The 24,425-nt window shown below is 59.1% G+C and overlaps 1 long non-coding RNA gene across 1 annotated transcript in view; it reads right to left on the bottom strand.

The window, feature by feature from the left end:
* The window catches only part of LOC138120068 (uncharacterized), a 39,838-nt gene extending 15,994 nt beyond the window's left edge, over window positions 1-23,844 (bottom strand). The window contains exons 1-2 of the long non-coding RNA XR_011155725.1: window positions 23,593-23,844; window positions 17,223-17,704 (exon numbers count right to left, since the gene is read on the bottom strand). This is a non-coding gene — a long non-coding RNA (uncharacterized lncRNA). The remainder of the gene's footprint in view (window positions 1-17,222; window positions 17,705-23,592) is intronic.
* Window positions 23,845-24,425: the final 581 nt, after the last annotated feature.

Genomic DNA, 24,425 nt, shown 5'->3' with positions numbered 1-24,425 from the left:
TGGGATGCACATCCCGGTTCCCAGCTCCCCCCAGGCACCTCTGTGGCTCAGGGGGGCAACTCCTGTTCCTGTACCTCGGGAATGAGCTGAGAGAGGGGGACAAAAGGGATGCTTTGTGGAGAGGATGAATTAATCCAGCTCCGTGCAGAAGGAAATTGGTTCCCTCTGCCAGAAGGAAAACAAAATGGAGCAGGCAGGGAAAGGAGCGGCTCTGCTCCGCTCGGAATTCCAGGGGCAAATCCCCCCCGGCGCTGCTGCAGCCAGCGCTGCCCCGAGCGCCACACCCAGGGCACCGTGTCCTGCCCACAGCTCTTCCAATTAGGATGCCAGGGGACAGGGAATGAAAGGGAAGAGAAACTCGGCTTAATTGAGAGGCTGCAGCCAGGCCCTGCTCGCCCAGATTATCCAGAGGAATGCGAGGCTCCTTTACAGCGGATTCAGCCGCTCGAAACAGACGAATAGAGCAGACTCCAGGCGGGACAGGAGAAGGAAAATAAGGATTCATATGACCTGGCTTTAGGCTTGGGATGAGATCTGGTGACTGCCCCAGGAGCGCAGAGCGCTTGCACGCTCCCGCCCCGCTCAGTGTCCTCCTCCAAAAGCATCAATCCCAAGCACGGACCCCGCTCCTCCTGGTCCCCAGGGAACGCCATCCACGCTCCCCCTGCTCCTGCAGCAGCAGCCACCCTGCAGGGACCTCCTGGCCACCCAGGAGAGGGCCGTGTCCTCTGTCCCCGTGCCAGGAGTTCGGGCAGTGCCCGGCTGGGAGGGGCAGCGCTCCCTGCCAGCCCCAGCAGCAAAGGGACACGATCCCAAACTTATCCCACTGCAAAGGGAAGGCAAAAAGCATCTCCCAGGGGGTTTTATTATCCAGTGGGAAAGCTGAGAGCCCTGAGCCATCCCAGACCTGCCCGTGGGACTGCAGGAGGCACTCCCTCACTCCTGTTTCCATCGAATCTCTGCTGGTTCATTCCCATGGGGGAAAATCCATCCTTGCCATGGACAGGGCATTTCAGAAGAGGCCACTGGGACCTCACAAACCTCCTGCTCCTCCAGCGCCAAGGACAGCATCCATCAGTATCTACAACCCCTCCTCAGGTTTCAAGTCCACCAGATTTTATCCCTCAGGAAAGAACCCCAACCTTCAGAGAGCCAGAGGGAGCAGCACACCATAAACCAGCAGCACCAAAATCTTGCAAAACTGCATTTTATGGAATCACAGAATGGTTTGGGATGGGATGGGATGGAATGGACCTTAAAATTAATCCAGTGCCACCCCCTGCCATGGGCAGGGACACCTTCCACTATCCCAGGCTGCTCCAAGCTCTGGCCAACCTGACCTTGGACACTTCCAGGGATGCGGCAGCCACAACCTGTCCTGCATGGAGGATTAAACCCGGCTTAAGCTCCTGGTCAAGGGCAAGGCCAGGCCCCAGGAATGAGCAGGACCTCAAGGTGGACACACCTGGGGCCACCACAACCTCATGGCTCCCATCCCACAGGGCTGTCCCTGCTCCCCCCAGGCCCAGCAGGGATCAGCACACGGATAAAGGGTCTCAGAACCTCACCCACCTCACAGCCCCTTCCCAAAGCTCCCCCACAGGGAGCTGCTGGGCAGGGCCCTCGAGGTGCTCACAACAAACCTGGGGGCTCCAGGATTCACCCGGATCCAAGGAAAAGAAGGAAAAGGTTAAACAAGCAGAGAAAGCAACGGCGGCTCCATCCAAGAGCAACAGCGTTTGGCAACTTGGTTTGGAAAAATTCATAATTCTGCAAAATTTCAACAGCAGGGAAGTGGATGGGGAGAGGGGGGAAAGGCAGCTTGGAAATTCAGAAACCCCTTCAAATTCTCCCCCCAACCCAACCCCAAGCAAGGCTGGGAAATAAGGAGCAACACAACACGTTGTTGATGACTTTTCCATTAAATCCACGCTCTAAACCCGCTCTTTGTATCCCAACCTTTACTTGCAGCTCAGCAGGCCCCACTCCTTCCCCCCCCCTTCCCTCCTTTTTAATAATAATAATAATAAAAAAAAAAAAAACTGTATGACTTTAATTAAATGCACTTATTAAAGGGTGAGCTGTGTGCAGAGCTGGGGTTGTGCTGCAGGCACATTTTCCAGGGAGCTGCCGAGCGTCTGCATCCGCCCGCCCCGGGCCCTTTTTAATGCCCAAATAAATCCCCACCTGAGGTGCTGACAGCTTTTTATGCACTGAGGCAGCCAAGAAAGTAAACACAGGGGCAGAGTTTTAACCTCTTGCAGGCACAGAAACTCCCCCCAGCCGGGTTGGGCTCAGGTGGGAAGGACCAGCAGCAAAAGTGTCCCCCCAGTGTCCCCCCAGTGTCCCCCCAGTGTCCTCCCAGTGTCCCCCCAGTGTCCCCCGGGCTCAGCTGGGCCATTCCAGCCTCTCCCAGCCTTGTCAGCTCAGGGAGCAGCCGGCAGGAGCAGTAAATAATTATAAAGAAATGTTACTAAAGTCACAGGGCCATGAGGATGCTCCAAGGGATGGAGCAGCTCTGGAGACTGGGAGAATTCACCTGGAGATGGGAGAGCTCCAGGGAGACTTCAGAGCCCCTTCCAGAGCCTGAAGGGAGCTTATAAAAAACAGGGAAAGCAGAGCCATGGAGCAGCTGGAGAGCCAGGGCTGTGCCAGAGCCCGGGGAACAACCCCGATCCCTGTCCCCAGGGCCAGCAAGGCTGACAGGACACAGGGAACGGCTTCCCACTGCCAGAGGGCAGGGATGGATGGGAGGCTGGTGAAGAATTCCTGGCTATGAGGGTGGGGAGGCACTAGAATAGAATTCCCAGAGCAGCTGTGGCTGCCCCTGGATCCCTGGCAGTGCCCAAGGCCAGGTTGGATGGAGCCTGGAGCAGCCCGGGGCAGTGGGAGGTGTCCCTGCCCATGGCAGGGGATGGATCCATGGACCGGATGGGATTTAAGGTCCTTTCCAAGCCAAAGCATTCCACAATTCCGTGATAACAGGAAAGCGCTGCCTGTCCCAGCAACACCGGAGAGGTGTCAAGTGATGGAAAACATCCTTTCCCTGTGGGAGCCTCCCAGCAGTGCCCTGAGGGTTGGAGTTCCTGGGATGCCAGGCTGGGCGAGACTCCACAACATCTCCACATTACCCAGGATTTGCATCCCTGTTCCCAAAGCCAAGCCCGGGGTTTGCGTTTTCCATTGCCAGTGGGGGAGCAAAGATGGAGCAGATAATGGACCAACTCCAAAGGAATCCAGGGAGGAAGGAAAGAAAAGGAACCAAACCTACGAAGATGCTGCTTTTTTCCTGGGCAGACCGTGGCACCCCCCTTTTCCAGAGCTGGAGCAGGAGTTCCAGCCGAGCTGCCACACTTGGAAACAGCAACTTGGAATTCCACGGCACCAAATGTTTCCCGATTCCCAAAGCTCCCAGCGCAATTAACAGCCGCTAATTAACTCCGTGTGCTCAGGCCCTGCCAAAGCCGAGCTGGGCTCCTCAGAGCTCGGCTGCCAAAAGCAGCAGCACATCCCAAATCCAGGGGATGCAGGAAGCTCCTCCTGGGGATCCAAAGATGCTGCAGCCACCTCCTTCTCCAAGGAGACTCCAGGACCAAGAGCAGCATCCCAATCTCCTGGATGAGGAATTCTCTGCCAAAATAAAGGATTCCCACAAAGCTGCTGGTCAGTGCTGGGATGGGCCAGCTGGGCACCGCGTCCCTCCTGCTGCAGACCCCAATTCCTGGGAGCTGGGCAGAGGCTGCAGCACGGCCAGGGAGCCTCGGCCTCTGCTCCAAAGGCTCAGGAAAAGCTGGGATCCTTCGGGATGTCCTGTAGAGCACCGAGACTCGGCCACACCCCGTGAGTCCCTTCCAAGCCAGGATATTCTGGGCTCCTCTGGCCCCTCCAGTCCCAGCCACGAGCGGCAAAACAGCGGCATTCCCAATCCCGCCCAGAACAACGCTTTGCACGGCTTCTTTTGATCATTTTTAGGGGAATTTGCAGCCACCCAGCCCAGCCCAGCCTCCAGTGGGTCACTGGGGCAGCGCGTGGGTCACTGGGGCAGCGCGTGGGGGGCCGGGCTCCAGCAGGAACATCCCTCTTGTCTGGAAAAATTACAGCCTCGGCCGCTGCTCCCACATCTGACAAGACGCCGCATGCTCTGCTAATCCTCGCCGGAGATTAACTTCTGATTTAGGATTCCTGCCTCTCCATGTGGCAATTAGCACAGGGTGCTGCTGCTGGGGTTTCATTCCCTTCTTTAAGCTCTTGGCAAGGAGGGAACTTTCCTCGAGCTGGCTGAGCAGGGCTGGCTCCAAGTGGATCTCGTCTCACTTCCCCTCCCTGAGCCGAGAGCCCCGGAGCCTCCCGCACCAGGGGATGTCCCTTGTCCCATCCATCACCCTGCCCTGATGGCACCTAGGCAGCCAGAGGTGCTGCCCACTTCTGGGGAGAGGAAAGGAGAAGATTTGGAATGGATTTGCTGCCAACGGATCCTCACCAAAACCTGCTCCTCCTCCTCTGCCTCAGGACCCCCAAAGTGCCACATTTCACCCCAAAATGGCAGTAGGAAGCCTAAAGATCCAACGGGGGATCGAAAAGAGATGTGGAAAGCATCAGCTGCTCCAAGGAATCCCAAAAGCCCAAGGAATTCAGTTTCAAAACAGGAAAAATTAAACCTAAACCAAGATTTAGATAGGAAATAATGCCAAATACACGAGGACATGAGTTTTTATGGAAGCCCCCGCCTGGTCCCATGCAGATCCCAATCCCACACTCCAGGGCAGCTGTTCCCACTCCACAGGCACAGAGTGACTCCAGCAGCACTGGAGAAGCTTGTGGGAAACTCAGGAAAGGATTCCCTGAACAGAGCAAAGACAACTCCTACTGTACACTGAGAAAAAGGGGAAAAGGGGGAAAAAAGGGGGGAAAAAAAGTATCGAGTGCCTGGAGCTGTCAGAAAGATTTCTGCAGCTTTGGCGAGACAGACACAACTAATTTAGCACAGCCTGGATGAGGAATATTAAGGAATATTAAGCTGTCAGTCCGGATGATAGGAATTTAATCACCGGGAGCAGATCAAAGCTCGGCAGCACCATCGGTGGTGGGCCGGACCCAGGGGGATCAGAGAGCCGGGATGTGCAGGGACGGGGGGCAGGAAAAGCCTGTCAGGGATCGTGTCCTGCGGGATCACCCCAGCGCCGCCACGGGCTGGCCCCGAGGATGGGAATGCCCTGGAGAGGGAGGATGAGCCATCGGCATTCCCATGGGGGAGGCACAGAAATCCCTCCCTGGGAGGGAGGCAAGGCCCTGGCACAGCTGGGGCTGCCCCATCCCTGGATGTGTCCCAGGCCAGGCGGGATTGGGATGATCCCAACCTCCTCCAGCCCTCCTGTGCTCAGCCTCTCCCTCGGATGCCAGGGCCGGCAGCTTCCCTGTCACCACAGTGCCAAGGATGTCCCTTGGTGCCACCTCCCTCGCTGGCAGAGGGGGAACGGCAGCTGGGGAGGGAGAATTCCCAACTGGACCCAGCTGGGAGGAAACTCCCGTTGCTGCAGGGATTTAGCCAGCATTTCCCTGGGAGGTTTCAGCCTTTGGCTGCTCCAGTCACTTTTCCTGGGGTTTGCTCAACAGGAGCTGGGAAACAGCACCACCAGACCTGGGAAACAGAATTCCCATGGGATCCGCCCACATCTGGGCCCTGGGAAAACCCAGCCCTCGCTCCTGGGGGCACAAACCCCTCTGGCACTGGACCAGCCCAATCCCTCCTGCTGCAGACCCCAATTCCTGGGAGCTGGGCAGAGGCTGCAGCACGGCCAGGGAGCCTCAGCCTCTGCTCCAAAGGCTCAGGAAAAGCTGGGATCCTTCGGGATGTCCTGTAGAGCACCGAGACTCGGCCACACCCCGTGAGTCCCTTCCAAGCCAGGATATTCTGGGATCCTCTGGCCCCTCCAGTCCCAGCCACGAGCGGCAAAACAGCGGCATTCCCAATCCCGCCCAGAACAACGCTTTGCACGGCTTCTTTTGATCATTTTTGGGGGAATTTGCAGCCACCCAGCCCAGCCCAGCCTCCAGCAGCTCCAGAGGCCAGCAGAGCCCCCAGCGCGCTTCCCAATTAATCAGCACAGCCCTCCCCGATTAGGGAGCGCGGTTACATAAACCTAATTAGCAGGGCTGCGCTTCCAGCACGGCCAGCGGCTCTGCTAATCCGGGATTTGTTCTCCGGGAGCTGATGGAAGCTGGCAGTGCCAGCTCACGTGGCCCAAGGCATGGCGGCCCCGGAGCTCTGTGCCCCCAGGAATGAGCCAGGAGAGGTGAGCCGGGCTGGGGTTTAATCCTCTCAAACAGCCCCAGACAGGATCGGCTGCTGCAAAAAACCCCGGAAAAAACACCCTAAGATTTGGGGAGAAAGGTCAGGATTAGGCTGGAGCAAAGCTGGATCCTTCAGTGCTGACCCAGCTCCAGCAGCAGCTTTTTGGGATGGGGGAGAGGTCACAGCCACCCTGCCAGACCCCAAAATGTGCAGCAGCCCTGCTGCATCCCCAGAAGTCCTTCCCAAGGACTCTGGAGCTCGTGCTGTGGGAAAGGGAAGTTCCTGTGCTGCCAACTTCAGCGGCAGCAGCTCTGAGCAAAGCTAATCCTGATCAGGGATCTCCCGGCTAACCCCACACCAGCTGCAGGATTCCCCAGGCGCTGGAGGATGGCACCGGCTCGCAGTAATTGGATCACTCCTCCAGCTTCAAAAACCAGGATTACATAAAGGGAAAATAAATCCCGAGACCTGACCACAGAGAAAATCCAGATCCTATTCCTTTTCCTTTCCTTCCTGGCTTTCCAGACTTCAGGGCTGTGTTATCAAAATTGACTTTATCAACTGAAGAGCTGCAAAGTTGCCAAATAAAAAAGGAAAATGAGAGTGCAGAGCACTGAGCCGACACCAAAATCTCCAATTTTAAGCAAAACCACCACCCTAAATCCAGGTCTGCCCTGGGAGAAGCGCCAGCTCTGGCTTCTCTCACCAAGCCCATCCAGAGGGAGCAGAGCAGGGCCCGGCTGGGATGGATTTCTCGGGATTTTCCTGTTCACACTCCCATCTTGAGCCAAGGGGAGCAGTTCATTCCCTGGATTGTGGGAGGTGAGGCCAGGACAGCTGCAGCATCCAGAGCTCTGGCAGCAGCCTTCCCTCTGCGGCAATTTGAATTTATAACCCACTCGTGGCAGCTTGGAGAAAGGCAGGAATTGGGCTCCTAATCCCTGAAATTAAAGGGAATCCAGAAATCACAATTTGGGAGTTTTCTTCCCCCTGAGCTTCCCACAGACAGCTTGGTGCTGCCTTGCCAAAGTCGGCTTTCACACCCGGCCCTAAAGGAGGATTAAATCCCACACTGACACACAGCTTCATCATCCCAGAGGATCCCAAAAATCCCTTTGGCCAGGGAAACTCCCCCTCCTGGAGCGCAGAACTCCGGGAATTTCAACCCTCACGTGGATCTTTACTTAGGAGCAGCTCTGCAGGGCTGATGCTCCTGAGGCCAGAGCAGAGCCAGGGGCGCCTGGACCAGCCCTGGGGACAGGGAAGGGACCAACCCCCTCCTTCCCTCAGGTGAGTCCTTATCAACCCCCCCCCCAGGTGAGCCCTTATCAGCCCGCGGCACCACAAAGGGCCATAAAGGGCCGGGAGGTGACAGCTGTGCTCCAGGTGTGCCCCAGGTGGGGCGGGGCCCTTTCATCTCGCCTCAAACCTGGCACAGGCGGTAAAAAAACCCCACCAGGATGGGCTTGGGGGGTTATGGAGACCTTGGGAATGTTTTATTCCCTGGCATCCATCCCTTGGGAGCAAGAGGCAGCTGGGCTGTGCTGGCACTGCCCCGAGGGATTTAGGATGGCTCCAGGGGTGGCAGCTCAGCAACGAGAGCCCCGGTGCAGCTGCCAAAGGAAGGATGTGGCTGTGGGGAGAGGAAAACACAGGGAAAATAAAGTGGGAACCTCGTTTTGTGGCCAGACCTTTCCTTCTCCCAAACTCCCCGAGGACACGGCACGGTGGGATTCTGCCAGGGGGATTTTCCCAATGGGATTTTCACCCCAGCCGGGCACATCCCAAGGGCAGAGGTCGCTCCTCACTCTTCCCTTTCAAGTTCCGGCCGCAGGTGCCGGCCGTGCCCACGGGAAGAGCTGCGCCAGCCCCACCAGATGTCACCGCAGGGGTCACCCCGGGGCCGGGGGACCTGTCCTGCCTGGGCAGGAGCTGGCCCTGGCCTTGGGCTGGCAGCAAACACCCCCTTATCTCCCGTCCCTTATCTCACTGGGCAAACCGGCCCGGACGATGTTTGATTGCCCCGATCCTCGTGGGAAGGGGCAGCCGGGGAGGTGGGAACTGCAGGGGAATTCCACAACGGGAGAGATGAAACGGAGCTGGGGAAGCAGCAGGTAAACAGGGAATGGCCCGGTGGGATCAGCTCAGCTCCCTGCAGGAAGGGCTCACACCATATCCTAAATTCCAATCAGGGAATGTCCCGGTGGGATCAGCTCAGCTCCCTGCAGGAAGGGCTCACACCGTGTCCCAAATCCCAGACAGGGAATGTCCCGGTGGGATCAGCTCAGCTCCCCGCAGGAAGGGCTCACACCGTGTCCCAAACTCCACAAGCCCCAAACCCAGGATGTTTCCACTCCCTTCTCCCGGGACATGGGAATTCCCGGCTGGAGCAGGAGCTGCTTCTGCACCAACCCGATGGATGCAGGAACATCCAGTGCTGGGTCCCAGGGGCCAACCCGAGATTCCCTCACCCCTTGGAGGGCTTTGCTGAGCCCCTAAAGCCTCTCCCGGTATCTCCTGCAGCCCCAGGGAAGGGCAGGGCACGCGGAGGGCACAGCCCCGGCAGAGCCCCTCTGCCCCTCCCTGTCCCCCCGAGGTGTCCGGAGGCTTTGGAAGCCCTGGCACAGCAGCTCCATCCCAGGGGTGCTGAATCCAGGCTCCGAGGCTGCATCCCACGGCCAGGAGTGCGCTGGGAAGGGCCGGGAGCACTCAGGGAAGGTGTTAAAGAGCCCGGCAGTTGTTTATAACCCGCGGGAAGCGGCGATTTCCCCTTGATTACCCCTTAATCCTCCGTGAGCGCCGCTTTACGAGCCGGGGCTCCCGCGGAGCTGCACAAACACCTGGACAGGGAACCCTGGAGCGCAAAAATCCCCCCTCCCCACCTGCCCCGAGCCACCACTCCCAGGGGATCAACCCCCAGGGGCCGTTTTGGGGTCAGACTGGAGGAGATGAGTTAAAAATAAAACTAAGCCAGGCAATGCCCCTGGGCAGGCGGTGTCAAGGTGCTCCCACTCCGGGCTGGAGACGAGCACGGGAGGAACCCACAGCGGGTCCTGCTCCAAGGGGGATTCCTGCTGCAATCCCTTTTCCGTGCTCCCGACCTGGACGTTCCCAGCACCACCAGGACGGAACATTTGAGGTTTCCCAGCTCCAGACCTACCCAGCCTCTCCCCACCAGCATTCCCACCCAGATGCTCCCAGGCTTCAATCTAAGGAATAAGGAGTGGCCTGTCAAATGCTTTTCCAAAATCTCCGCATCCCGGGCTCCAGGGAAGTTGGATGCAGCCGAGATCCCGTCGGCACATGGGGATGGGGCTGAGGGAGCGGGGCTGGAGGTGAGGAACACAGCCAGGGCTTCCCAACCCCCTGGCAGTGCTCCCTGCTGTCCTGCAAACGCCAACAGCTCCCCAGTCCAGCCCAATCCTCCTGGAAGGAGCTTTGGGATTTGGAGACAGCCAGGTTTAGGAGCATCCAGAGGAGTTTTGGGATTTGGAGAGAGCCAGGTTTAGGAGCATCCAGAGGAGTTTTGGGATTTGGAGAGAGCCAGGTTTAGGAGCACCCGGAGAAGTCCTGGGCAAGCAGGGGGGCTCAGCATGGAGCTCCTTCCCCAAGTGCTGCAAGGCACACCAAAAACCATCGGCACAAAATACTCCAGAGCAGCTTTATCCCAGTGCCCGAGCAGGAAAAGCCCTGGCAGCTCCCATCCTCTGCTCCTGCTCCTTTGGGTTTTTAACTGGATAAACTGGGAGTCATTCCCAACCATCCAACAACAGCTGCTGCCTCTCACCCAGCCCTAAAAGTTCCAAAATGCCAAACTCCCCCACCTCAGACATCACAACTTGGGCCATTCCCATCCTCAGCCATGCCCGGGATAGCTGGGAAGCCACAGCCACACAGCTGGAAAACCAGCCCTGGCCCAAAACCTGATCCCAGGTTTACTAAAGCTGCACACAGAGCCTTGATCCAACAACTTGGGGCAGTTGGATCTGCCTAAATCCACAAAGCAGCTGTGGAAAACATCCTACAATGGTCCTGCCAGAGAAAAGGGGCATTTTCCCATGGAAAAGGGGCGTTTTCCCAGGGAACACAAAAGCAGCACCCACAAAATTCAAACCTGGAGAGAAGAGCCGAGCAACAGCTCCAGGAGAGCAAAAAGCGCCCACCCCGTGCAGGTCCCCCCAAATCCCCCAAACCCAGAGCTGCTCCTTCCCCACCCCGAGGAAGCTGCTCTCCACCTGCCCACGGATTTGCCTGAACTTTGTTTTCCAGGATTTGCTTATCACCCCCATCCCGTGGCTTCTCCCGGGTCTCTCCCACCCACGGCGGGGGCGGAAAACCGTCAGGAAATCAAACTTTGGAATGTCGCAAGGGAAAGCTCCAGGAGGAAGGAGCTGTGCTCCAAACATATTTGAAGGCATTCTCAACCATTGTGGTGCCTCAGTGGTTTTCCCCTGGAGAGTTGGGATGCACTGGATGCCACAGATCCCGAGCTCAATATTCCATCCCAGCCAGGAATTTTACACAGGGGCTCTTAAGGAACTCAAGGACCTGCGGGTCCCACTCTCCTTAAGCAGGAGGCTTTAGGAAATCCCAGCCCTAATCCCTGCGTGCCGTGGGAGCCGCCCTTCCCTGCTGTAAAAACGGGATAATATCCTCTTATCCCAAAGGAACCTCAGCCTGGAGCTGCTCAGAGCCTGCCCTGGAACAGCCTGGAAGTGGCTGGGCATGGAATTGCTCCCCAAACAACTCCTGCAGCACCTTTTCCTTGGGATCCCTTTCCCTGCAGCTCAGCTCAGCCATTCCCAGCCCCAAGGATCCAAATCCATCGGTTCCCACCATTCCTGTGTGACTTTGGATCGGTCATTTCACCCCTCACAGACTCAGTTTCCCCTCTGGATCAGTGAAAAGGACACAAACGCCCCTTCACCCGCCCGGCCACAGGCGTTTCCAGCCCCAGTGGCTTCCAAAATCCTTGGAAAAGAGGCAGGGAAAGCGTGAGAACAGCCAGAGCCCCCGTGGTTGCTTGTGGGATGAAGAAATTGAGGCTGAGTCAGAGTCAGAGCCGAGTGTTCCCAGGAGAGCCCCAGACTCCCAACAAACTGGTTCCAGACAGGATTCTGATCCCAGAACAGCATCCTGAGGTCCCAGCATCGGGAATTCGGCAGGGCTGGAGCAGCTGGAAGGGATTTGGGGCCATCACTTGCAGGAGAGGTGGGATACACACTCCAAATGCACCCAAAACTTCCCAGAGGAGTATTCCCAACCACCCCAAAGGAGTTATTTTATCCCATAGGTGTCCTCCTGCAGAAAGAAGACAGAAAAGCTGGGCTCATTCTGGCAAAAAGAAGAGGGAAAAGCTGGGCTCATTCTGGCAAAAAGAAGAGGGAAAAGCCGGGCTCATCCCTGCCAGAAGAGTGGTGCCCTGGGAACACACAATTCCCTTTAAATCCGCCTCGTCCCTGCTCCTGCCCATGCCCCATCGCCATCCCAGGGTATTTCTGATCCCGATTTCCTAATCTGCAGCACATGATGCAAGAGCAGAGCCCGGCACAGAGCTGCACGTGGAGAGGCAGCCGCGGGCCGGGGATGTGGGCAAGCACTTCCCTGACTCACAGAGGGACTCGGGAAAGCGGGATGAGGGCAGCGGGAATGCCGGGAGCGCCGGGAGCAGGCGCAGGCTCCTGGGAAGGATGTTGGAGGTGGAAAAAACAAGTGGCTGCTTCCCCAGGGACTCGGCTGAGTCACGGTCCCACACAGAGCCACCAGGGGCCAGCAGGACTCCCAGGATTCCGTCATTCCACAGATCCACTGGAGACAGGAAAGGGGGAGATCTCAGGGTACAACAAATTCCATCCCAAATCCATCCCTTGCACCCTTTATTCCTTCAGAGCACTTCCAAACCTGATCCTGCCCTTTCCTCATGGAAAAGGGAATCCCTCTGCAGCCAGGCCGGGACAGGCTCCTTCCCAAGGGCAGGGAGAAGCCTGGAAGCAAAGGAACTGCAGGGCATGGAAAGCCTTGAGAGCCTCGGTGCAGCTCCTGCAAGGGCAGAGGAGCTTCCAAGGGAAAAGCAGGAGTTTCAGGGGGCCATGGAATGGTTTGGCTTGGAAGGGACCTTCAGGATCACGCAGTTCCAAGCCCTGCCACGCATTTGGTGGCCAAAAGCCGCCGTGAGCCCGGGAAGAAGGACAGGAGACAAAGGAGAAGGGCCGGGGAGGGAGGAAGAAGGTGAAGGGGACGGGCAGGAGGGGATGGATGCAGGGGAAGGATTTGCTCGGAGCCAGATCCGCAGCCTGTTCCTGAAACTTCCCACCCGCGTGCCAGGCGCTCCCGAATACTAATCAGAGCCGAAAAAACACCAAACAATTAGGAAGGAAAAGTCTCCTGGCAGGGTTTCTCCTGGAGACGTCGGGCTGGTTTTGTTTACGAGCGGGAGGAAGTGGGAACCGCTCCTGTTTGTTCTGCGGGAGAAAAGAGAAAGCTCCAGTGTTTTAATTTCTCCGCCGAAAACCCCGGAGATTTGGCCTGAAACGGAGCAGGGAGGCTGATCCAGATTCACCCGCAGCCCTTTGTTACAAGGAAATATTTGAGGCGCTTTTTCTCCTCCCTCCCCTTCTGCGTGGGCAAAGAAAGGGGCAGTGGATACAAAGGCGGCATTTTTTGTTCCCAGAAAATATCAATGAAAAGAGCATTCCAGAGGCCAAGGGCGCAGAGCAGCTCCCAGGGCACGGGACATGTCCTGGCTGGGCCGAGGTACCCCAGGAAGGGCAAAAATATCACCTCAAAAGCCTCCTTTTTGTTATAAGGGCAGGTGAGCGACACTTGGGGAGCCTAAATCCACTTTTTCACCAAATTTTTGCCCCCCCCCCCCCCGGGACACACACGAGGCTGGAAGGGGATGAGGCCACACCAACTTCACTTGCTCGGAGGCACAACTTGCAACTCCTTGGGTGGAAAATCCCTGGATCGACATCTCCCTTCAGTTTTCACACAGCAGGGCCTGAAGCAGCACCCCGGAAAAGCAAATAAACCGGGTTTAGGGTGGCCTGTAACAGCGAGCAGGAGCTGGGAGAGGAGCTGGGACAGTTCCTGGGTGAGGAAAAGCAGATCCCAGGACAAATCCCAGCATCCCAGGGCCAGGGGGCACTCCTGGAGCGGGAGCAGCGTGAGAACAGAGCTCGGGCTGCCCCGAGGCTCTCAGGGGCCTTTCAGAGCTCTCTGCTGGGCTCAAGCAGCTCTTCCCCCGCAGGCAGCAGCCCGGGGATGGACAAACTGTGCCATTCCCGGCTAAAAACTTCCCAAAAACCCGGCTTTTCGGAGCAAACGCCAAATGGCTTCACCATGGAAACCCAGCCCGGGGCTGGTAGAGCCGCTGGAATTCGCCCTTGGCTGCGGCCCGGGAGGAGCCTGGACAGGGAAACCTTTCAGCTCGGGAAGTGCCAGCCCAGGAGTCTGGGACTGCTCGGGAAGTGCTTCCAAGGCAGCCAAAGGCGCGGGATTATCCCGCAATAATTCACCATTCCCAGACACCGCCGTGTGGAAGCGGAGCCAGGCTCGGCTCCCGATCCCTCCTCTCCCCGGGGAGCTGGAAAAGGGAGGGGACAGCAAATGGGGAAGGGAGAGGCAGAGTAGGAGCTTTCCAAGCTTTTCTTTGGGAGAAGGGAGCGCATTGAGCCATCCCATCAGGAGCACAGCTCCGGGAGCGCTGGAGGCATCCCAAGGCAAACCTCACCCACTGTCCTCCTGTCCCCGTGCCCACTCCCCAAACCCCACATTCCCAGCTCACGCTTGTGGATCAGCAGCATTCCAGACACGGTTTCAGTTTTCCCGAGTGCCACAGGCTTTTGGCTAAAGGCACAAACATCAATGTCCCGTTTATCAGCCCGGATCCGCTCTCTCCTCAGCCCCACCTCTCATTCCCTCGGCACTCTGGTCCCGGGGAGTCAAGAACCAGACTGGGGTTCTCCAGAACCATGGAATCTCCAGAGCTGGAAGTGACCCACAAGGATCAAGTCCAGCTCCTGAATAATCGCTTGGTTTTGAGTCTGGACTTCCACAGGCATCCCGGCAGGTTGGGAATTGCCCTTGCCCGGGAGCGGCACCCACGGGCACCCATCGGGGTGGGAGCGTTCCGGGCGGGCGCTGGAAGCCACTAGCGGAGCGGGAGCGGGGGATGGAGGCAGGGCCGGGACGGGAATGCCGCGGGACGGGAATGCCGCGGGACGGGAATGCCGCGGAGCTCCGCTGCCATCCAGCGGCCGCGGGACGGGGCTCCGGCAGCGCCGCGGGTTCGCTGGAAGCCGCGGTCACCCCGCACCCGCCCCGTGCGACTGCTGGCACAGCGAACACCGCCTGGATGGGTGTTCCCCAATATCCCGCCTCGTCCGGAGCAGCCCTGCGGGGTTCAGCTGCTGCTCCCAAGGGTATTGGCCGCTCCATGGGGTTTTTACACCTTTTTTCCCAGCTTTTTCAGCTCAGAGAGCAGAGGGCTGGAGCAGCTCTGCTCTGCAGGGAAAGCTGGGAATGTTCAGCCTGGGCAAGACAAGGCTCCGGGGAACATTTAAAACCCTTTCCAGCGCCTGAAGGAACTGATGAGGGGATATGAACAAGGGATGGAGTGACAGGACAAGGGGGAATGGCATCCCACTGCCAGAGGGCAGCGATGGACGGGATATTGGGAAGGAATTCTTGGCTGCCCCTGGGTCCCTGGCAGTGTCCAAGGCCAGGCTGGACACTGGGGCTTGGAGCAGCCTGGGATAGCAGAAGGTGTCCCTGCCCATGGCAGGGGCGGCACTGGAGGGGCTTTGGGGTCCCTTCAATCCCATCCCATTCCCGGCGATCCCACAGAACCCAGCGCCCCCTCCCCGCGCGCCCCCTGCGGGCCCCGCCAGGCACTGCAGGCGCTGCCGCTGCCGCCGCCAGGGGTCAGCGCGAGCCCGGGAGAGATCCCCAAGCCCGCTGGAAGCCCGCTGGAAGCCCGCTGGAAGCCCGCTGGAAGCCCGCTGGAAGCCCGCTGGAAGCCCGCTGGAAGCCCGCTGGAAGCCCGCTGGAAGCCCGCATTTCCCGCCTGGAGCGCGCTCCCGAGCCCCGGTGGGACCTGGGATCCAGCGTCCCCCTGCCCAGAGGGGGTCACCTCATGGCCGGGAGCCAGCTGCCCTCTGAGCAGAGCAGGGATCCCCATCCCAAGGAGCTGAGCCACGGGAAGCCGCCCTTCCGAAGGGATCTGTGGCACTGGGTCAGTGGCGGCCTCGGCAGCGCTGCGGGAACGGTCGGACTCTGTGAGCTTTGAGGGCTTTTCCAAGCAGAACGATCCCGTGATTCCACGGAAAGGGCTGAGCAGGGTCAGGGAGTCCCTAAAACCTTCTGCACGTGGGGTGTCCCTGAGCCCAAACCTCACAGGCCTCAGCAGCCCTGGGCTTCCCTGGAGCATCCCTGAGTTTTACTGGGACAGATCCTGCTCTGGGGTGCCCGGGGCACCGACCTGTAGTGAGAAATTAACGGTGACAAGGAAATGTCACAGCCAGGGTTTGAGAAGGGATTGCTGAAGGTCCTGATAAAGAGCCCGATAAAGATCCGGCCTGCAGCTCCAGGTGAGGATCTCTGCAGCCGGATTCAGTTCATCCTCCCTGCAGGGTTGCAAGGCCAGGTTGGACAGGATCCTGTTCTCTGGAAGGTGTCCCTGATCACAGCAGAGTTGGAACAAGGTAAACTTGAAGATTCCCAATCCAAACCATTCCAGGAAGAAGTGCAGCACCAGGACAGGACTCTCAGCTACCACAAGCACCAACATCTGCACCACGGACCCAGAAACCACAGGACATCCCTCAGAAAAAAGGGAAAACGCAAAAGATCCAACCCAAACCCCAGTATCAGCCCGGCCCCAGAGCCAGGGAGGGCTGGGCTGCTTTCAGCAGTTCAGGATAAAAGTCTGCCCTAAATCAGCCCCAAGAGCTCAGCCCGAAAATGTGGAACTGCAGCAAGGTCACGAGCACAAATCTCATCCCTCCTCCTCCTCTTCCCTGCGCTGCAGAGGCAGGGACAGCACAGGGAGCCAGGAGACTCCTGATGGAAAGGGATGAAGCCAAGGGCTTGGTAGGTTCATGGGATCATCACAGGAAAACCCTGAGGGGTTGGGGAGGGACTGGGCTGGAACAGCACCGTCAGGGAGGGAAACAGAAACCCCAGCTCTGTTCCAACACCTGGATGCTGCAGCGCTCGGAGACTGAAATCCAGAGCTGCTTCAGCCACTCTGAGCTCCAGGTTTGCATTTGCCACCTCTGGGAAGAGCAAACGCCAGATCCTCCTGGATCTGTGGTCAACAGCAGCTCATTCCCCACCCAAAAACCCTCCTGCTCCATCCTCCTTCTCCCAGGCTGTTCCCAGCATCACACCCGGACGGCAACACCAGCACAAGTCCCCTCAAAATCCAAAGCCTGGCATCGTTTTCCAGCAGGAAAATGGATTTTCCATCCTGAGCAGACTCACAGCAGCCTCTCCTCCCAAGGGAGCCTTTCGGCTCCTCCCCTGCAGCCACCAGGAGCCCCTCAGGACGAGCCACACGTTGTCCCCAGTGACCCTGACAATGGTCCCCCCTGGCTTAGGAGTGTGGAAAACCATCAGGGTTCCATTCCCGAGGGAAAGGAAGGAAAACCTCCCGGGATTTAACCTTCTATGCATTGCTCGGCAATAAAACACCAGGAAGGAAACTCCTGTTGGGGATTTCCAGCTGAAATGGCACTAAAAAATCCATATTTCGATGAAAGCAGCCAGTCCAGCTGGCAGAACAAACCTCTCTGCTCCCTCCTTCCCTCAGAGCAGCTCATTGCATTGGGAATGGTTTTCCTCAAGACAGGGAAAACATCCCATTTTCCAACAAGTCCCACAGGAAGGTGCTTAAAAAAAAAAGGAAAAATACATATTCCTGACTCACCTCAGAGCAGCAGGATTTGTCCCACGGAATCCTCCCTCCTCCAGGGCCAGGATGCTCAGAGCAGCCCAGAAAAAGAGGGAATTGTAGCCTTGGGCTGTAAGTGCTGCTTGTCCACGTCTGTCCCTCGGGAGGTTCCCTGTATGGGAGCCAGTCCTGCCAGGATGATCAGTCCTGCCGGGATGATGCCAACAGCAGTAAATCCACGGGATTTTGGGAGCAGCAGGCGCCTGCAGCCTCCCGGCCGTGCCATTCCCAGCTCTGGACAGAAGGGAGCATCCAAATCCCACCCGAGGCTCAGCGCTCGGGATCCCAGTGCAGAGGGACCATCCAGGAACAAATCCTGGCTCGGGAGCCTTTCCCTGGCGCAGGGGACGAGCCCCAGCCCTGGGCACGGTCAGGCTCGGGCGTCCTCACGGCTGGCACGAGGAGATTCCAGCAGCTCCTGCGGCCGATGGCGTCTGTCCCCTCAGGAATGCCAAAACCTGCGGGAAACAAGAGTCAGGTGAGGGACAGGAGCGACCTCGGGCAATGCAGCACGGCCCCGTGCCCAGTCCTTGCTCTCCTCGGGGCACCTGAGCGCATCCCACGGAGCGGGGCTGCAAGAGATCCCCAAATCCAGCATCCCAGAGCCAGCATTGTGCCAAATTGAGGGGCCCCGCTGCATTTTCCCTGCTGCTGCTCAGCACAGGCGCTGGCCACGCTGGTGGCCACGTCCCCAGGGAGCAGCGGCCGGTTCCTCGCTCACGACTGGTCCCAGGCACGCAGGATTCCTGCTTGAATCCATCCGGGGAACAGAGGGAGCGATTCCCTCGCAGGGAAGCACAACTCCGGCAAACGCAGCCCTGGCGCTCAGAGAGGCGACAATTCCCAAGCTGAATTCCCACCAGGAAACCACGACCTGAGCCCTTCCAGGGTCTGGGCAGGGCTCAAAGGCTGAGCACGGCCTTACCTTGGTGACAACCCCGGCAGAGAGCCCAGCACGGGAGCAGCTCCTCCCTAAACCAACCCGCGGAAGTTTGGGACGCGCGGGCAGCGGGAGCAGGGACAGCAGCAGGGACAGGGACAGCCAGAGGGGTTTTGGGGTATTTTGGCTTCCTCGCCGTGTGCCAGGTCCCCCCAGAGCCCCTCACGTGGCCACCCCGCTCGCCACAGCCCCGTTAGGCCTCGTTAGGGCGCCGCTGCCGCCGGCACAAAGTCCGTATTTGTTTCCCCGCAGGGGTGGAAAGAAAGGGGGTTTTGTGTTTTCTTCCTCTGCTCTTTGCAGGCTGCGGGGAGTTTATTTGACACTCCAGCACTCTTTGTGAGCTGAGTGCCCCGGGATAAATGCTACCCTTAAGAGTTACTTGGCGTTAGACAGAGGGACCCTCTTCAGAGGAGAATGGGGGCTTGTTGGGATGGGGTGGGAGGGGGCGCGGGGAGGGGGGCGCGAGGAGAGCCCTCATAGAAGGGTCTCTGTCCTGGCCTCACAATGGAGCGAATTCTTCAAGATACCGGGAGCTGAAAGGAAGGAAGGAACTTTCCTCCTTTTAAAAAGGATTTTCAGGAACAATTGAAGAAGCCATAAAAAAGGGAGCATTATTCCCTGTCCAGGCTGCTGGACTGGGAAGCTTCTCCCTCCCCCTCCCAGCCCTGGGCTGGGCAGATCCGACAGATCCCACTGGGATAAACGGAGAGGTGGGATGAGGGTCACAGGCAGATTATTGAGGGGACTGTGAGCAGGAGGTGTCCTGGTCCTTGTCCTCCCTCCCACAGCCAGGTACCGCTTCCATGAGCCACCTTTTCCTGCCTCCAGCTCCTTCTGCCTCCGTAGGAAACAGGGATTATCCCAGGAACACGGATGAAACACGCACTGATGGCCCAGGGTGCCACCACCCTGGCAGGGATGCAGGAGCTGCTGTCCCCACAGACACAGCCACGCAATCCGAGGGTGGCATTTCCATGGAAAACGCCTGGAGAGGGCCCTGCCAGGCACTTCCAGGTGAGCAGCTGCTCCTCCCCAGCCTCGTGGGGCGTTTTCCGCACACCCTCGGCCCAGAGAGAGGATTTAAAGCCATGGAAGTTTGGCTGGTGAGCTTCACCACAGATCCCAGCCCCCTCCAGGGTGATGGATCCAGCTCCCACTCCCTCCCAGTGGCCACTGGTGGCCAAGTCCTCCTCCTGCCCCACCCCAGGGGCCGCAGTGCAGCATCTCCAGCAGAACCACAGCTCAGATCCCAACACTGCCCCACTCCCAAATCCCTGCTGGTCCCACTGGCAGCCCAGAGGATCCCTCATCCCCTCTTTCCCTCCAGTTGCTCGGGAGGTGCTGGAACAGGTGCTAAGCCAAGCCCAAGGCCGAGCTGGCTGTGAGGAAACCTCCTGGAGCTCATCCCAACACCCCAGCAGGGAAGGGACCTGCTCTCCAGAGCCTGAGAGCGCAGGGAAGCTCCTGGCAGCTGGAATTCCTGGAGTTCCCGGCCTCAGGGACAGGCAGCTGCCTCTTGGTGTCACTGGCAGCCCAGGTGCCAGTGCTGGCAGCAGCTCCTGTCCCTCCAGGGACACCTTCCCTGCCCTGGGCCGGTGCCAGCCTGGGCTTTGCCTGCAGGGAACGAGGACGGGCAGGGCAGCAAGGACTCCCTGGGCAGCCACCCTACAGCCCTAAAGTGCCCCAGGCTGCACCACCCTGCCAGCGGGACCCCCCGCCCCAAAAATGCCTTTTCTCATTCAAACTTAGGGGAAACTTCCAAAAATCCTAAATACTTCGGCCTGAGAGCGCAGTTTAAAGGAGCAGCAGCTGAACCAACTCCAGTGACTGCAGGGACACCCCAGATTGAGGACGATGGGACACCGAGGCCCCAAAGCAGCTTCTTCCACCTGACCCCGAGCAGGACACGTTCCAGGGGCCCAGAGCAGCCCTGCAGAGCCAGCCTGAAGCTCCTGTATGGCACAAAACCCCTTTGGCCCTGCTGATCCCGTCCTGTTCCCGGTGAGGCTCAAGGCTGCCTTAGGCTGAGCTTTACTCAGCAGAGCCCCCCCCTGCTCCTTCAAGAGACCTCGGAAGGTTTTCCCGCAGCTCTGATCCCCTCCCAGGGAGGAAAAGCAGGAATAAAACCCCGGAGGAATCAGCTTTACCAACAGCCTGAGCAGACAACGTTTGCTCCCGACACAAAAACCCGCTCCGAGCTTTATTTTTTTCCTCGGGAAAGCTGCACAACCACCCAGGGATCAAACACATTTATTTAAAGGCTTAGGTTTTAGCCCTCAAAAAACATCTGTGGCTTGGCAGAGGGAGCAGCCAATTGAATTTAAAAAATGCTCCCTTCTGAGGGCACGGCAGCGGCGCAACCCCGGGGCCGAGGGCTTCGCACCTCATCAGCTCCGGGGGAGAATCACACCCAGAGAGGGACCGGGGCTGAGAACAGCCCCGACCGCCCTCGCTCCGCTTTTCCTCTGGGTGCCGCGCCAGGAAAGCGCTTCCTGCAAATTCCAGCGCTGCCGCAGAGCGGGGGGAAACCCAAAAATGGGAAAATTGCAGCTCTAAACTCAGGCTGGGAGCAGGACACCGAGCCCCAGCGAGTCCCCAGGGACCCGTGAGGCGGCAAACCCCAATCCCGCGCTGAGAGCTTCCATCCGAAACGAGCAGCGCTTCTCAGGGAGTTACGGAGGCAATAAAAGCGTTTCCACGCCGTGTTTGCACCAACCCGGGGGACTTTTTTGCCCCCTCATTTCTGTTCTTAATCCATCTCTGCCGCTGGACTCGGCCCCGCCGAACAAGGGCACCCTTTGTAAAGCGGCTCCAGCCCCCGGCCGGCCGCGGTCACTGGCAGAGCCCTGCGCTCTCCTCGCCCTCTCTTTTGTTGCTTTGCTTTTCTGTTCAAAGTTCAAACAACCCCCAGAGCCCCCAGGAAGCCGCATTGTGCTCCCGGCATTGTCCCCCCGCTGTCCTGGGCTCCGCAGGGAGGGGGCGGGTGTGGCCCAAAACTTTTGATCTGCCGAAAATTTAAGGCGCTCTGATCATTTATAATCCAGGAGGGCTCCCAGATGGAGGAGCTGGAGTCCAAAAGCGTCCGGATCTGAGGCAGCTGCTGCTGAAAATCGCCGGGGAGAAGGGATGCTGCTGGGTTGGGTAAATTTAAAACCAGGCTTAAGGGGAATGGAGAAATGCAGCCCTCGGAGAGCCAGATCAGAGCCGGTGACTTCCAGATGTCCCAGGCAGAGGGATCCTAAAAAGAGTCCGGTCCCAAAGTCCCCCAAGTCCTCTGTGCACCTGAAACCCTGAGCCCAGCCCAGCCAGGTGCAGGTGGAGGGGCACCTGAGCTTAGAGACCCCTGAACCCCCCAAAATCCAGTTTAACTCAGAGCTTCCCCTCAAACACTGCAGGTGACACCGCTCGGCTCATGTGGCCACCACTGTGCCGGGCTCTTGGGGCATTCCTCATTCTCCAGCCCTTTAGGGGTGAATCCGCCTTCCCCAGCAGCTCCCAGACCCAGCACAGCCATTCCAGAGGGATCCGGGGATCCTTCAGCCACAGGGAGCAGCCCCTGCTCAGCACCTCCAGACCGGGTCCTGCCGGCACCCCAGAGCGTGGGATGAGCCCATTTGGGATCTCCCCGTCTCTGCTGGATCCTGCTGGACTCCACAGCTCTGCATTCTTGGCTCAGCAGATGAGCAGGGACATTCCTGCTCCCAAATCCCTTGGGCAGGAGAAGCACCTGCAGCTCCTGGGACTGAACCTGGCAAAGAACACCTGAGCCCCACAGGTACCCGCCAGAGCCTGTTCCCCCTGCCCAGTTTGGCCCTCCCCAAAATCCTTCCTGCCCTGGGAGACACCTCAGCCCTCCCCAAAATCCCTCCTTCCTCAGGAGACACCCTCACAGGGACACTCCTGCCCACGGGGTGACTTTTCCTCCTCCTGACTGCACAAGAGATGGGATTTGGGTTTCTTTCCACACTCGTTGTGCTCACAAAGCTCCTTCACACCTCAGCTGGGAGCCTCTTCCCAAAGGATCCATACTCCCACAGCCAGAGTGACCCCGCTGCCCTGCCCCAGCCAAGGGAGTTTGAGGGGTGCCACATCTCCCAAACCTTTGTTTGGGGACACCTGAGCAAGGAAAGCACCTGGTAACCTTCAATAAAAAGCTTGATAGGAAGAGCAGATCCAGCTGGTTTTGCAGGAAAGCCTTGGAAAAAGAGAGCACAGAGCGATTGTCTCCACATCAGGGCTCTAACTCCCCACACCTGCGGGGAGGATTGAGCTGAACCAGGAAGATTTTTTTTTCCCCCCCGTAATTCTACGGGGAAATGAGAAATTTGACGTCCTGAAAGCATCACCTGGCTGCCAGCGGGGAGGGACGGTGGCCTTGGGAGCCCTGCTCCGCTTCCCCAGCTGGAATCTCCCCTCTGCAACCCCGGGCAAAGCAAAACGCAGCCTCTTCCCGAGGCCTGAGTCACCAACGCTCTGCCCCCACTTCCCTCCCCCCGTGATTATAAAAAGATGTCTCAATTAGCGAGAGCTGAGCAATTCCCGCAGCCTCCAAGCCTTCGGAGGAAACACATTCCGAGCCGGCAGCGAGCAGCACCAACAATGTCCGGGCAATAAAAGCTCCTCTTGTTTCTATCAAAGGAACCTCAAACATCCTTTTCCCAAACACGCATCCCTGGCACTCCGGAGGGATCCCGGGCTGGAGTTCCCCTGGCCACGCCGGGTCCCCGGGAGCAGACAGCGCTAATTTCTGTGTGTGCTCTTGGTTGCAGGTCTAGACTGGTGTGGTCTTTTTGTTGTAGGCAGCGAAAGAAGGGAGTCATTCATGTTTTTCCAGGATTCACACAAAAGTGCTCTTGTGCATCCCAGATCCCGCGGATCGCCAGCCCCGAGCCGGCTCCGGGCTCGCCCCGGGCTTGGGGACAGCCCGGCTGGGAGGGGACGGGGCTCCGAGGGGCTGCAGACGCTGCCCGAGGCCCCGCCCGGGCACCTGCCCTGGGGCGAGACTTTTGGGGAAGGAATTCCCACGGCAGGGAAGGGGAAAAGCCGTGTATGGGTCCCTAAAAATAACCCCCAAACCCCACCAGAAATACCAAAAACAACGAAGGAAAACAGCGGCCACACGGCTTTCCTTGGAGAGGAGGGGAAAATTCCCCCCACGCTCGCCGGGACCCCCGAACCAGGAGCGTTCCGGGCCGGAGCCTCGGGCAGGGGAAGGGCCGGGGGGACACAAAGGAGATGGCACCGGGGGGAAGCGACAGCGGGTGCCGGCACCGAGGGGACCGCAGCGCCCGGCGCAGCCCCCCGCGCCGGGACCCCCGGGGGACCCGCAGGACCGAGTGCGGGGCGGAGGAGCCCCGTGCTGACCCCCCGACCCCCCCGCACCCCCGAGCCGAGCGGGGCACCCACCTCCGCCTCCGCCGGCAGCGCCCGAACCCTCCCGGGGCTGCGGCTCCCCCGGTGCGCGGAGCGGCGGCATCCTCCTCATCCTCATCCTCCTTCTCCAGAGCCTCAGCCCGCTCCGGGGCTCCGGGTATCGCCCCGCTCCCATCTCCCGGCGGGAATATCCCCGGGAGCGCCGGGACAGGAGCCCGGGATGGGCTCGGGAGCGGCTCGGCCGCAGCCAGGGATGCTCCGACTGCGGCTGCCGGGCCATTCCCCCTTTTATAGCCCCGCGGCGGCGGGCGGGCGGCGCGGCTTCACGGGACTTGTAGTTCCTCCCCCCGGCCTGGAGCCGCCTCCCTCCGTCCTTCTGTCCCTCCCTCCGTCCCTCTGTCCGTCCGTCCCTCCGCGGGGAGGGGAGGGCGCGGGCGGTGGGGGAGGACCCGAGGGTCGCGGCGGTTCCGCTCTTCACCGGGACCCCGCCGCTCTCCGCCGTCCGCGGGGGAGGGAAGAGGCGCTGGTTTTGCCTGGAAAAGCCCGGTTTTCCACGGCATTCCGGGAGTCGCATCCCTGGCACAGCCAGCCCGACGCCACAGCGGCCCTAAAGTGAATGAGTAACCCCAAAACCCCGGCACGAACAGCGAGCGCTGCAATTGCGCCGGGTATTGGTTATTGTTTCCGTTTAATTATTGTCCCAATTATTAATTTAACTTAATTATTAACCCACCCGCGGAATGAACGGGCAATTAACCGTGCTGTTGACTTAGGGGCTGGTGTATGGCCCGTTCTCCCGAGCCCTCGGTCCTGGCAGAGTCACCCAGTGGGATGGAGCCGTGTCCCACACGTTCCCTGTGCCCTCT

The sequence above is a fragment of the Aphelocoma coerulescens genome, chromosome 18 (assembly GCF_041296385.1).
Source record: "Aphelocoma coerulescens isolate FSJ_1873_10779 chromosome 18, UR_Acoe_1.0, whole genome shotgun sequence".
Lineage (NCBI taxonomy): Eukaryota > Metazoa > Chordata > Aves > Passeriformes > Corvidae > Aphelocoma > Aphelocoma coerulescens.
The sequence above is the reverse complement of the archived record's forward strand: the minus strand, read 5'-3'. Positions and strand labels throughout refer to the sequence as shown.